Source organism: Myotis brandtii, unplaced genomic scaffold (genome assembly GCF_000412655.1).
Source record: "Myotis brandtii unplaced genomic scaffold, ASM41265v1 scaffold120, whole genome shotgun sequence".
NCBI classification, from domain to species: Eukaryota; Metazoa; Chordata; class Mammalia; order Chiroptera; family Vespertilionidae; genus Myotis; species Myotis brandtii.
This window is the reverse complement of record NW_005354174.1, coordinates 1,595,236-1,611,296: the sequence shown is the minus strand read 5'-3', so window position 1 is coordinate 1,611,296 and position 16,061 is coordinate 1,595,236. Positions and strand designations below refer to the sequence as shown.

At 37.2% G+C, this 16,061-nt stretch overlaps 1 protein-coding gene across 5 annotated transcripts in view; it reads right to left on the bottom strand.

Annotated features, from left to right (window-relative positions):
• Positions 1–16,061, bottom strand: part of BCAS3 (breast carcinoma amplified sequence 3) — a 463,383-nt gene that overhangs the window by 245,921 nt on the left and 201,401 nt on the right. The window lies entirely within an intron of this gene.

Below are 16,061 nucleotides of genomic sequence, written 5' to 3'. Positions count from 1 at the left end.
GTGGGGCTGAGGGACCCCCCCCCCCCCCCCCCCCGCCAGTGCACAAATTTTTGTGCACTGGGCCTCTAGTATATATATATATATATATAAAAGCCTAAGTGACCAAACGACCGAACTACCAGTCGACCAGTCGCTATAACACACACTGACCACCAGGGGACAAACGCTCAACACAGGAGCTGCCCCATGGTGGTCAGTGTGCTCCCACAGCAGGAGCGCCACTCAGCTGACTGACGGGCACCAGATGCAGGGCTATTCTAAATAGAGGTTTCAAATTAAGAATGCTTTGAAGCATTGAGAGGTATCACAATATAAAAAGAATACCAGTTGGTGGGATATTCTTTTTCTCAACATGACATAAATATCTTTCTTTCTCCCTCAGATTTCTGTACATTTAAAAACTTCCCCAATCAGGTAGGAAGAACATTCCACCTTCACTACCTTGGGGAAACAATGATATACCAGGTTACAATGAAAAAAAAAGTTCAAAACTTGACCCTGGGATAAGGAAAAAGGATTGAATGTATGACAAGAGCAAAATTTCCATGCTCTCTGACCACTCAATTCTTAGGAAAGATATTCTGAAATTAGAACAAGAGTACCATAAACAGAATCGGGGGGAGAGGGGGAGAGTTCCAAAAAAGGGTAGAAATTTACGGAATCCCAGGAGTCTTAGGATTGAACAGCTGTGAAAAATCATATCTTAGGGTTCAAGGAAGTAGCAAGAGATTCCTCATGGTGCAGGAGTATAAGAGGTGTGTGCACGCATGGAATATCTGTACAGCCAAGTTTCTAACAACCTCTCCAAGTTCCCCAGGAAACAGTTGAGAATATTAATATGTGTCCAAGAGTAATATGAACACATTCCAAAGAACTACCAGGCTTTGAAGTAGAAGCAAGGGTGAGTGCTGCAGAGGACTATACAGAGCAATACCCAATGGTCAGGTAGGGAACTGGGACGTCTCAGTGGTTACAACAAGGATAAAACGTCCCCAACTCTCCCATCTCATTATCTTTGCACTATGTAAGATGCAGTTTTGGAGAGGGTAATAATTGATTCATTGTTTTCCACATTTGTTAGAATAAAGGTGCAGAATGAACTTAAAAGAGTTTATTTATAGAAAAATTGACTATCTATCTTGCAAGTCTGAGTTTAATGAACAAACATACATACATACACCTTCGACCTAAAGAAAAACATTATCCACTAGCCAGGTTGGCTCAGTGGATAGAGCACTGGCCCTTGAACTGAAGGGTCCCAGGTTCAATTACGGTCAAGGGCACATACCTCAGTTGCAAGCTCAATCCCCAGCTCTGGTTGGGGTGGGTGCAGGAGGCAACCAATTGATGTGTCTCCATCACATCAATGTTTCTCTCTCCCCCTCCCACTCTCTCTAAAAACTCAATGGGAAAATATCCTCAGTGTGTGGATTCACAAAAACAGGGAAGGAAGGGAGGGAGGGAGGGAGGGAAGGAGGAAGGAAGGAAGGAAGGAGGGCAGGCAGGCATAAAGATGAGACAGGAAAAGTATGAAATTTTGAAACAAAAACATCTGCCATGTTCCATCCCTGCCTTTATCCCTACTAGTAAAATAATACAAAACAAGCCTATCCATCTAACTAAAAAGGATACCCTGTCAATTTATTTTAGAGAATATAACTTCAAAAGTACTTCCTCTACACGGGCATTTGATGAGTATAGATCAACATGCCAGGGCAGGATGGGCAGATCATTATGAGGTAACTGTGAGCCAGACTTTGTTTATATTGTGTCCTCAGGAAAGCAGATCATGCTACTAGTGAGTAAATAAAAGCTAAAAAAAAATCATTAAGTGTATTTTGCTGTCTTACAGTGATATATGTGGGAGGGGATATATACATGTGTTTCTATATATATTTTATGTTTATGTGCAAAGCAAACAAAAAGCAATGTGCTTCAGTGCCAACCTTTGCAAATTAGTTCTGTTAATCCAAACCCCAAAGAATTCCAATTAAGCATAACTTAAGTAAAGATATGAAGAAAAAAAATTGAATGGTCTTTTGATCGTGCTTCTAAGTCTGAATTCCACATAACAAAAACCTCAATATTCCAAAATGGAGAACATCAAATCATGATATCACTTCTCAAGCCTATAAATAGCTTCCATGAGTTCTCTGGTTTTATATTCTTAGGTGTCTTCTGCACTATAAAGTAAGGATCGATAGGTATAGACTTTTAAAAAATTATCCACATAAAATATAGCATTTATGATTTAGAGGAAGCTAAAAGCATTGACTTAGATGCTGTTAAAACTATAGGTACAAAGTATTAAGTTGTTCAAATAATAATTGCTAAATTAAAGCATTAGAAACATTGTATTACCAGATACTGAACATGACTCTGAAGTCTCCTTTTTTAACATGGTTTAATGGAAGGGATATAGGTAATACTTGTAGGTTAGGATACGTAATTAGAACCAAAATTCCAACAGTGAGTTACTACTAGTCCTATGAGTTTTATGTGAGTTATAGCTCTTGGCTTTAGCTTCTGCTGAAAACCCTAGCCCTGGAGAAATTTTAACCTGTTGACATTTCAGAGTGTTTTCACCAAAACAATAGCAGTACGTCCTCAATTTCAAGGAATCAAATTCTTTCTAAATTACCCCAAATTTAACAGATGGCTCTCAGGAACCTAAGTTCATTTGCAACAAATCTAGTCTTCTGGTTAGAAAACTGGAGATAAATTTTTATCATCCGTATATGGAATATAACTTATATTAGGGCAGATAATTACTTTTCTTAGTGTGTTCGACATGGTTTAGGTATTCAGGAAAAAATAATCTCCTAACTATGGAGTTTACAACAGGGTACATAGGGTCTAGGTGTTCCATTAAGATGAAAGAATAAAAAAAATTATTTGCCCCCAGCACCATTTGCTTTTAAAGCAATGAAAGAAAAAAGACTTGACAATGCGTATCAAAGCTAAAACACTAACCACATATGGGTCATAAGCATCCTTTTTACATAAACTAACACAAAGCACAATATTGAACACAGGGTAGTGCTTATTTATAAAAACAAGGAAGGGGAAATCCATTTGGTTCTGTTCTGTTCTCTCATCCATTTCTTGAACACCCAGTAATAAATTCTCTTAGCTGGAGCTCTGGAAGCTTCGGAGGACATAGCTAATGAACTACAGGTTCTGCTGCTGGTGAATTCCATGCTCCCAAATTTAGGAGACATTAAAAAGCTGTACTACTCCTGGAAATGAACCTCAGTGCTATGGAATCAGGGAAATCTGCTTCACAAATAAGGGGGGAAATGCTGATCCAACTGCAACCGAGTTATATATAACCAATATGAGATTGTAGACCAATTATATTAAATAAGATAATAAATTTTTTTTTAAAAAGCAAGTGGTATCTAGAGTTTTATGTGAGATATAGCTCATGGCTTTAGCTTCTGCTAAAAACCCTAAAATACGTTCATATGCTGAATATTTGGGCCCAGAAAGAAACTCAGAGATATTTAATATGAAGAAACAAAGATGGATCTATTTTGGAAAAGTGAGTGTGAGCTGGGTCCCCTGCTCTCTACCATCTCCCCACCAACCCTCCAAAAACAATAAAACCCTCACCATGCTGAAGTCTTTAGTGGAGACCTGAGAGGTGAATAATGTTGTGCCAGCATTACTCGGCCCTTTAGGTTATTTAGGGAAACATGTTGCCTTTTTCAAGCAACAGAAATTTGTGAGTTAGATGACATCATGCTGCCTTGAATGAAACAGCTCGGGCTCCAAGTTCACCCAAAGGCCAACAGTGATAAACTCTCATCCAAGGACAAACTTCAATATAGTTTTGGTACTTATTAAAAACAGCATTTATAAAGCAACCATACAATAAGAGAGGGCTCTATACCAAACTCTGTTTCTGATCAGAAAGCACTCAGGACCTGAGAAAGAAATTCTGCTTGGGAATGTAGTTTCCTAGTACAGAAACTAAAATCTGCCTTTAAAAAGAAAGGCTCAAAAGGCCATCCAAAGGCAAAGTGGTCTCAGGTACTGCCAACGAACAAGCAGGTCACAAAAGGGGAACTACAACAACCAACAAACATATGTAAGAGCAGTAATCAGAGAGTTAGTCATTCAAAGTTATGCTTCCCCACTATCAAACTGACAAAATTTAAACCCTGGCCTTTAAAAAAAATTTTTTATGGTAAAAGTATATATATTTTTAAATCCTTATTGTTCAAAGTATTACAGATGTCCCCCTGTTTCCCCCATTGACCTCTTCTAATCAGCCTCCTCCTTCCTCTCCCCACCCTCTGCCCAGGTCTTCACTGTCCTACTGTCTGCGTCCATGGGTTATGCATATATGCATACAAGTTATTTGGTTAATCTCTTCCCTTCCACTCACCCTCCCTCACCTTCCCTCTGAGATTGTGCAGTCTGTTCTATGCTTCTATGTTCTGGGTTTATTTTGTTCAAGAGTTTATTTTGTTCATTAGATTCCACATATGAGTGAGATCATATGATACTTGTCTTTCTCTGATTGGCTTATTTTGCTTAGCATAATACTCTCCAGGTCCCTCCATGCTGTCTCAAAGGGTAAGAGATCCTTCTTTTTTACTGCTACATAGTATTCCAGGGGAGGAGAACCTTTTTTTTTTTTTTTTTAAGAGAAAGCTTTCAGGTAAAAACCCACTAACAACCTTAAGAAATAGGTAGCATTCTTATTCTTATTAAGGGCCTGACTCAATTTTACTGAAGTCTAGAAAGAAGTTTTCTCTCTGATTTAGAAATGTTTCAACTTAAATGTAAGGAACTCACTGAACTTTATTAGCAGCCATATCCAGTACCAGTGCAAGAACATCTGAAGTGTTACCCTCCATAAAAGGGAAAAGCTTTCCCTATGTTATATTAAACCGATCAATGGGCTTCCTTGCACCCTGACCGTGTGATACCATGGATGTTCTCTAATTAATTAACGACGTTTTCTAGCAGTCAGTCATTGTGCATCTCAGGTTTCACTTTCCTTTTATTCCACAATCCCAGAGTAACAGTCACAGGCAACATATAACTAGAACAATGCCATATCACTGCCTGTGAGGTAACAGATTTCACTAAACAGCAAACACTGGGTGCCTCTCTTCCTCGCCCGCTCTGCCTTCTCTTCCCTACCCGCCAAGTTCCATGTAAGATTCTCACAGAAGACATAAACTAAGGAGCTTTCACTTGTTATTATTCCTGCTGCCCTAATGGTCATTGTACATTCAGCATCTGGACAAGTTATACCTGGAGGTAGTCTGGAAAGGGTTTTAATTTAGTTTGGCTCCTCATCATAACCCTAAATATGATAAAACACAATGGCTGCATGCTATAGGCCAGCGGTTCTCAATCTGTGGGTCGCGGCCACTTTGGGGGTCGAACGACCCTTTCACAGGGGTCGCCTAAATACATCCTGCATATCAGATATTTACATTACGATTCATAACAGTAGCAACATTACAGTTATGAAGTAGCAACGAAAATAATTTTATGGTTGGGGGTTACCACAACATGAGGAACTGTATTAAAGGGTCGTGGCATGAGGAAGGTTGAGAACCACTGCTATAAGCAAGATCAGCTACTCCACTAAAAATTTCAAGCTGTCCCAATGTATTTCTAAGGACTGAACAGAGTGCAAGAATCCCTGGAAAACATTTTCAATGAAGGTCAGGTGGAGTTTATTTACCTGAAAAGATGTACACAATGCCTATTTGATGTTTGTTATATCAACTCAATTCATAATACAACTGCATTCTACAGACATTAAAACAATAGCAGGAAAGTGAAAGAAGTCCACCTTGCTATTTTAAACAAATTTTTATTTATTTCAGAGAGGAAGAGAGAAGCGGAGAGAGATAGAAACATCAATGATGAGAGAGAATCATTGATCGGGTGCCTCTTGCACGCCTCCTAGGCATGCCCTGACCGGGAATCAAACCGTGACCTCCTGATTCACAGGTCGACGCTCAACCACTAAGCCACGCCAGCCAGGCCATTTTGCTATTTTACAGAATCATATTATCACTGTATAGTATCTTCCATGTAAGGTTATAAATAACAACTTTGTCCTACCACAGTTTATATAACCTACCCAAACAAAGCAGTCTAAATAAGAACAAACCCATTCTAATCAAAGCTCAACTGTAGTTACAGCAGTGCCTTTTCAAAGGGCCTAAGGGTGACTGAGGACAGATGACTTATTTTCCAATAAGTATTCCTTGGGACCTTCTAATTGTGTATGCCATGTACCTGTTTAAAAATTAATATTTATTTTAAAAATTTGTGGAGACATCACAATGAAATTTGTATGGTGTAGTCAATCCAAGAAGTCAAAAAAGGAAAACAAAGAAATCAGATGCATATCAATGAATTAGAGGCCCAGTGCACAAAATTCATGCACAGGTAGGGTCCCTAGGCCTGGCTGGTGATCAGGGCTGGCTAGCACCTTCCTTCCCCTGGCTGCCGGCTGCTGGCCGGGGCCTTCTTTCATTCCGCACCGCACCCTGGTGGTCAGCGCACGTCATAGCAAGCAATTGAACCCCCCGAGGGGACAGTTTGCATATTAGCCTTCTATTATATAGGATGATGGAAACCAATGCATGAAACAAAGTTGCACTTACCGCATAATGAGTCAGGGACATTCCTCCTAATTTCTTAGGTTTAGTGATATTTTCTTTGTGTCTGTGTGTGTGTGGGGGGGGTGCTTCTATACACACTCCATACATATCCATTTATCCTTGTTGCCATATTTACACACATGTACATATCAAATACAGGACCAGCTTTCAGCTCCAGTGCACATGGTAGTGTGTGTTCTTGTTGAGGGGAATGACTATGTGCTGGAAGCTAGAACTCTCCTAGTGCTGATTCTATGTAGAAATATGACCTGTAATCCTACAACTATATTCTCACATTTCACCCTGTAGTTTAGATAAATTTTTTTTCAGGCATTTCATAACAGAATATCCTCTATCAGAGAGTAAGATGAGTAGAATATATGCAGAACCTATTGTGAACTGATGTCTTAAAGGTAAGAAATCACTATTTGGGTTCATTAAACTGCATTTGGTCAGTTATTGCAAACTTTTTGTCCTTAATCCCCACATACACAGGTGAAAAGCAGAGTCTAAGGTACTCAGTTCAGCCTCCAGAATAAAGCCTAACAACAAAATTAAAGGAAGGGGAGGGAATTGTTCACAAGAGGGAAAATGGAAAAAATTACTTTTTGCAAAGAGTTAATGCACTTCTCCCGGTCTCCGCCTATCTATTAGCTAGGTACGTCCTAAAAGAGTGCAGGTCATTATACAGCAGGGAGAATTAAGGACAAAAGAGGCAGAGTTCTCTTGGCATGGAGAGTGAAAAGCTTTTAGACGTGGAGGACATCAACATTTTCAATCTATCCATAAGAACGTAATTTAAAACCTTTCTTAAAAACAATTAAGGATACATGATAGGTACCATATAATAAAGAAACTAAACATTCAAAATTTACCTCTTACTAAATCAAAAAATTCATAGAACCAAGACCACATGGAAAAGAATGAGAGAAAATAGCCCAGAACCAAAGATTTTCCAAGGCTTGCTCTCACCTCTTTGGATACACAATGTAAAGCTATTGGAAAGTTATCTCCACAAATCATTGTCACTGTGTTACCAATAAATTATGTAATGGCGTGACAATTACTTCTTTTTATGTCCTTGCCATTAGATGTATATTAAAGTATTCAAGTATAAAGATATAACAGTGGGTGGCTTTCTCATAACACTTTATCTACCTTACATTAAAGAGAGACAGAACTGGAAATGCCAAAGACCACGCTCTCAACCTGAAGAATCAACTGCTTCAATTCATCATATCTTTACCTACTAGGTTCATTATTTCCAATTAAAATTTTCATATGAAACATTCAAGAGATGGTTTATCTCAGATATCAACTATATCATATCACTCATCCAGAGTTTCCATAATTTCTGTATTCCATGTCTCCTATATTAATCATTTTTTCATCTTAATAAATACCTATGTATCCTGATCAAAGACACCATGTAAAGCTATCAAACAACAGAGAAAAACAATCTGATCAGAAGTTACAACACAAGGAAGTTACAGGCATTTCAGGAAGCTTTACGTTTACTTTCAGAACCAAAGTACTTTGGGCTCCTGGTTTGATTTCTTAGTTAAACAGTATTTGACATAACCATACAAGAACCATTGGCACCTGAAAGATAGCCTTGAAGACTAGCAGAGTGCCCAGAGAAGACAAAAAACAAAAACACTAGCCTCAGAATAGTCCTTATAAGTCTCAGCTCTGACCCAGACTTGACATGTAAGGGTGGCTCCGAAGCTCTTCATGTGGTCTTAAAATACAAAGAAAGCACAGTAGGAAAGGCAAGAAACTAATGGTACAAAGGCAATGAAGGCAATTCAGTGTTTCTTGTCTCTTGACCAAGTTCCACAAAATCACATGGTGAAGAGCCTCCTGTCATATGACAACAATAAGGAGAACAGATTCGAACTGTGGAGACAATCTATGGCATTCACCGAGCTCCCTTATGCCTCGGTCACTGGGTTGGGCACCTTCAGTAAGAAAGATCATGAGAGCCCGGCCAGCATGGCTCAGGTGAGTGTCGACCTAGGAACCACGAGGTCACGGTTCAATTCCTGGTCAAGGCTCCCCAATGTGGGGTGTGCAGGAGGCAGCCAATCAATGACTCTCATCATTGATGTTTCTCTCTCTTTCTCCCTCTCCCTTCCTCTATGAAATCAATAAAACATTTTTAAAAAATCATGAGGAAAAAAAATTTTATAAAAGGAGAATTTCAGTGATGGTAAAAGGTTATACACCATCAAAACAAAAGTAAAGCTTTTGACTTAAATAATATAAGAATGCAAGACAGACAAATAGAGATGCAATTAAGAATTGAGCAGAAAGGCTGAACTACAAAGTTTCCCTGGTACTTTATACTTTTCTTAAACAATAACCAAATATGATTATGCAACCAGGAGAGCCTGAAACATATAACACGGCAAAAATTACTATTTTTTATTACTCAAAGGACAGTGACTCAGAGAAACCCTCCTACTAATGGCAAAGAGGTATAGGTACACATATAAGCAGCACTACCAGAAAGTAGAGATTTTTCTTTTAACAAAATCCATATTTATATAATTATATTTCCTACGGTAGAGAGCAGTTATAATTAATGGATTTCCCTCCTTCTCCTAATGCACCCATTTGTCAATTCAAATACGAAATGTCCAATCAATTTTGATGTATTTAGTAAGCAATTCATCAAATGGTGCTATAATCCAGTTAAAATATTAATTCTTGTCATGGAGAGAGTTCTGACAACTATATGGTTTTCTATAATTGTTTTTTTTTTAAGATGACACCTCTGTGTACCAATATCTTAAAGTATGCAATTGTACATAGCAAAAACAACGTTCTACATTAAAGACACCTGGGTTCTACAGGTGTGACTATGAATTCATTACAATAAACTTTCTACATTAAAGACACCTGGGTTCTACAGTGTGACTATGAATTCATTACAATAAACAGGGGCCCTGGCCGGTGTGGCTCAGTTGTTTGGGCATCATTCCATGCACCGAAAGGTTGCTGGTTCGATTCCTGGTCAGGACACATGCCTAGGTTTTAGGCTCTATCCCCAGTAGGGGGCATGCAGGAGGCAACCAATAAATGTTTCCTTCTTACACTGATGTTTCTCTCTCTCCTTATCTCTTCGAACCCATGTATGCCTCATATATTTTTAATAAAGTGACAAGCCAATGCATGGGACACTAAATGCAAAATATGTAAGCTTCTAAGAGAGAAAAAGGGCTTTCCTAATTAAGTGTATGCATGTTAAACTTAAATAATACTTTATAAACATTTTCCCTATTCTCAAAGTTTCTTCATACGAATTGCTAAAGAAGTGGCTCTCAGATTGTATCTATCCCAACAGACTTCAGGTAAATGACGGCTTCTATCAGTACTTCCCACAGGCACTGTGCTAAGGCCACACAATTAGCGACTGCTAGTCAAGACACTGTCCTTCAATTTAACTTTGTAAATACAGTTCAACCACTAATCACTATACCATCTCCAACTTTTCCCAAGCATATCTACACATTGGGAGCTAGAGACAGAACCACAAGATGTGTTGAGCTTTCTGGTAGGTAGTCCAAATTTATATCACAGAAGAAATCTGGGTGATAGTAACCAAGAAAGGGTCAAATCCTTTCCCACACTTTCCAATGGGAGATTTAATCACCACCAGTGTGGCCAGAGCAGAGGACTAGAAGACAGGTCTTTAATACATCAAAGGAAGCCTCCAGAACCACCCGGGTATATTTGGCAACCACTTTCCATTCACTATACCCAAGCCTTTCTACCAGGAACAACCAATAAATTTTGGTTGTTCTACCAGGAACTGCAAAAGCAGAGATGAAGGCCAATCCTTTCTAGAAAACAAAAATGCAAAAAAATATATATTTTTGAATTAGAAGAAAAAGAAATGAAAAGGGAACACTACATTCATCTCCCAGACATTAGGCTCCCTTTAGTGCCTTTATGGCCCCTGCAAGAGCAAAGAAAAAAATCTGCCAGAGTGATTTGGCACAAGGCTATGTATTTAAAAACCTGCAATGTGCATAGTCCTCCAGACTGCCAGACGTCCCATTGTTTCATATGTCTGCTGAGAAGTGCCCTATGTGTCAGAAAAGCACACTGAATATTTTTCAGTGACCTAGGGGGCAGAGGTCACTTATTATAAATGGATAATGAGACCTAATGCAGTGCTCTGAGTAGGGACAAAGAAAGGGTCTATCCACAGCCCCTGGTGGATTGGTCATTCAGGCTTTTATTTCCCCTGCACCCTTAATGGAGTCAAACAATTGACAGAAATTCTATAGAGAAGGCTGAAACTCAGAGAAACAACTGTATTCTAAACTCCGATAGACAGATACAAACAAACAGTGACCCTGAAATGGCGCCAGAACTCCTGCTACCACTAACAGAGCAGACAGTTGTAGCATCCCCCCCAAATTCCCATTTAGTCACTTGTTAGCAATTAACCTTACGGATAGAACTGAGGTACAACCAACCACTGACTCCTGCCAACATCAGCCCATTATGGTTCTGCAGGTGAGCAGATACAGGCCATTCTGCTTTAGCTCCTTATTTTTGGAGAAAAGGGCAAACAGATATCCCTGTAGCCTCCATCCCACATCTCCACTACCCAATTGACAGGTATCAGTGTCTTTATATAAGAACCTTAAACTCAAGTGGCATAGAGTGAATGACATCAGAAGCCAACGTACTCATGGACCAGAGGTTTTATGACCAATTGATTATTTTATTTAATCTATCAGAATCAATGTTCCATCCCAGTCAAAATTGCCCAATGACAATAAATACTAGTATCAATAAAAAAAAGATGTAAACTCAAAAGCAGGTCATAAAACAACCTAAAGAAACATTAAGCGCCCCGAGACCAAGATGGCGGCATAGGTAAACACCGCAGACTGCTGCCGCAAACAACCACTTCAAAAATACAACTAAGCCAACATCAGCCCATTATGGTTCTGCAGGTGAGCAGATACAGGCCATTCTGCTTTAGCTCCTTATTTTTGGAGAAAAGGGCAAACAGATATCCCTGTAGCCTCCATCCCACATCTCCACTACCCAATTGACAGGTATCAGTGTCTTTATATAAGAACCTTAAACTCAAGTGGCATAGAGTGAATGACATCAGAAGCCAACGTACTCATGGACCAGAGGTTTTATGACCAATTGATTATTTTATTTAATCTATCAGAATCAATGTTCCATCCCAGTCAAAATTGCCCAATGACAATAAATATTAGTATCAATAAAAAAAGATGTAAACTCAAAAGCAGGTCATAAAACAACCTAAAGAAACATTAAGCTACTAATATCACTAGAATTTTGTAAAATAAAGAAAAACATTTAGAAATACAAAACAAGCCATTATGTTTGTTTCATTTTAAGAACAATTAGGACAGGAAAGTGGTTTGGTATATAAATTGTTATTTTCCAAACAAAATACTATAGTAGCAAATAATAAAGAGTACTAAAACAAATGACAGAAAGGCAAAGATTTACTTCAGAATGGAGTATAAGGACTTTTGATGTTGAAACATCTGAACAATAAATCAGCAATGACAAAAAACCCAATGAGCTATTCCACAGTGGTGAGGATCTATGTAAAGATATGATTATCAATAAGAAGCATGTATCCCATAAACACAAAGGAAAAGAAGGGAAAATGGGTAATCTAATCCAAACTTTTCAATCCGTCCCTTAAAATGCTTGCAGATTGCTGATAGTACTTTCATTTAAACATATGGTATCTTTTCATTGAAGAAGAAAACATATTTAAATGTTCCTCAAGTTATACAACTTGGCTAAATTCAGGGTCAATATATCTCTTGAAGAAAAATACCATTCATTTCACTGAAATCATTTTTCTATGGGAGGACATGTATCAGTTGATAAAATTAAATGTAAATAAGAAAAACTGAAATATAACTCAATCTGAAGTGGCTTCTGAACGACCTCAGATATGTAGACTGGAGAGAACAGCATGACACACCCAATGGCCAACAATGGACTATAAATACTCTTTAAATAAGTACTACGTTACAAGTTTCCTCTGCAAAAGAAAAACATTTCTTTCTTCCCCTTCCACCCTTGCCCACTCTTGAGCAAATATTTATTATGGACAATGAAAGGAAATATTGTTGAGTACCTCCATCACACTTGGTACAAACCACAACAGAGATACAATCCAGGATGTTAGGTTAAATCTAATGTGACATTCAAAAGGGAGAACTCAGAAAACTGCTGCATATGTAATTGCTTTTCCAGGGCACTGACAATGACCATGGTAGAGAAGACAAAATTTGTTTTTCCTTTTTGTATCAATGTGTTCAAAATGTATCACCCTAGTGTTGTAAAACCAATAATACAATAGGATAGTAAAATATTTAAAATGACTCCAATCTAAACCTAAAAGTTTGACTTTAAATTATAGAGGAAGACATTTGCTATTTCTGTTCTCATGTTTGTAGCTAGTAGGACAGCAGCACAAAATTTACTTGGGATTCAAGATCTCTACCGGCCAAGGTGGCTTAGTAGTTGAGCGTCGACCCATGAATCAGGAGATTACTGTTCAATTCCCAGTCACGGCACATGCCCAGATTGCGGGCTCGATCCTCAGTGTGGGGCATGTAGGGAGCACTAATAAATAACTTCTTCAATCTTTAAATTTTTCTATACCAGTTAATTAATGCTATTATCACAATGTTTTATAGAACTCATATACATGTTACTTATTTATATTTATTTTAGGGAAATGAGTCAAAAGTAACGTCAGCACAACTATTATAAGATCAAGATAATACATAGAATTTAAGCATTTGAAGTTTAAAAAGTAATTGTGATCATACACTTCCACTACTGGCCACATAAGAAAGACAGATTTATATTCTCTTCAAATAATTAGCCCTAAGCAAAAGGCTGTTATGAACTTTGAATAACAATAATTAAATAAGCATAGAAACATACAGATTAATGAGAATAAAACTAATATAATTTTCCCCAGTTTCCATCTTCAAGGCCCTTCCCCAGTAAGCAGGCCTCCCTTAGCCCAACCCACCAACCTTGTGGGGAATCATGATATCAACTATGTGTCTTCAGTGTAACTGCCTAATAACAGGGTCCCGAAAATCCAATAGTCACTGCATACTGCTTAGAAGTTAAAATGTGTATTTTTGTTCAATCAAATATTAATAAATAGTAAGAGTCAAATATATTCCAATTAAATCTTTAGTGCATCCTAGGAATATAAAACAGTCCACCACTCAATAACACGATATTGAAAATGCCCATCATCCTTTAAAAAATCACTAGGCACATAAAGAAAGAGAAAAACACAACCCATACCAAGGAGAAAAATCAATCAATAGAAAAAAGCAACAACAAAAAAAGACTATATATATATATATCAGGGTGAAAAGAATTAGCACACATGGACTCTAAAACATCTATCATAAAATAAACGTTCCATATGTTCAAACATTGACATAATGAGGAAAGATAGAAAAAATATCCAAATGATACTTCTAGAAATGAAAAATATATCTGAAAAAATGAAAAAATTAATAAAAGAATTGATAAATTTAAATATGTATAAATACAAACTATACAAAATAAACATAGAGGGGAAAGACAATTTTTAAAACTGAACAATCAGCAAGCTTGGAAAATACCAAGTGATCAACCAACATATAACTGGTGTCACAACAGGAGAGAGGGACTGACAGAAAAAATACTTGAAGATATATTTGCATAAAAGTTTTCAAATTTAATGAAAACTATAAATCCACAGACCCAGGAATTTCTAAGATCCCAAGCAGAAGAAAACCACAGTACATCATGATTTAATTGATTTTTTTCTATTTTTCTATATTATTTATATTTTTTCTTTTGTTTTTGTATTTCCCATTTCACTGATTTCCACTCTGACCTTTATTATTTCCTCCTTTGTACTTTAATATGCTCAAGTTTTTCTAGCTTCTGAATGTGGAAACTGAGGTAGTTAATTTCAGAACTTTCTCTTTTATAAAACAGGCATTTAGTCCTATTAACTTCCCCTTGAGTACAGATTTAGGGACATCTCAGAAATCTTATACTTTTCTTTCAACTTTTCATTTTGAAATTATTATATTCGTAAGAAGCTGTACAAATAGTACAGAGAGGTCTTGTACCCCTTTTACCTGGTTTCTAAGCCCAGAAGCTGCCATTCTAAATCCATAGACCGTATTCAGATTTCACCAGTTTTACAAATACAGTTGTATATGCATACTTTCTGTTACAAAGGACGTGCGTGTATGTTTGTGCATAGTTCTATTCCATTTTTTCACTTGTTAATTTGTGTAACCCCTACTACAATCAAGATACAGAACTGTTCCCTCACCGCAACGACCTACCTCCCCGTTTATAGTCATAGCAACCTCCCTACTATTCTGGCTCTAAGATCTGATCGACGCTAATCTCTGTAATTGTGTCATTTTGAGAATGTTGTACAAATGGAATCTTTTTCTCTTGGTGCTCTTAAGATTTTTAGTATGCAAGATTTGAGACTGGTTTTTTTTTTCATTTGGCATAATATCCATAATTCATCCAACTTGTTGCATGTACTTACACTTCAATCAACTTTTTTTTTTGCTGAATAGTATTCTAAGATATCTGTTCTTTTTTATTTTCATTCAGTTCAAAATAATTTCTAATTTGCCTTTTGATTTCTTCTGTGAACCATGTATGACTTAGAAGTATGTTGTTTACTTTCTAAATATTTGTGGATTTTCCAGATCTGTTATCCATGTCTTATTTAATTCCTTTGTGGTCTGAGAATATGCTTTGTATGACTTAAAAGCTTTTAAATTTATTGAGACTTGTTTTATGGCCCAGAAGATGACCTACATTGGTCAGTGTTCCCTGTGCACTTGAAAATAATGTTTTCTACTGTTGTTGGGTGGAGTGTTCAGCTTAGTCTGATATTAATGTAGCAAGTCAGGGTGTAAAGTATGTTTCTCCTAAGCAGCATATAGTTGGAGCTTATATTTCTATCCAATTTGACAATCTCTGAATTTTTATTAGGCTGTTTAGATCATTCATAACTGAGTTTTTATAATGATCATTGATATACTTAGGGCCACATCAACTTGTTTATTTGTTTCCATTTTATTCCCTTTCTTGATGTAGACTGCTTTTGATTGCATTATGTATAGCTTTAATATCACAGTTTACTACCTTTAAGTGATGTTATACCACTCACAATACTATGAAAACCTACAATAATTATGTCCCATTTCCCACACTACTGGCCTTTATGCTACTGTTGTTATTGTGTTTGTATTACACATTCATACACACACACATACGTTGTAAAGTCCATAATACATTTCTGTATATATAAATATGTATGTGTATATACACACACACACATAT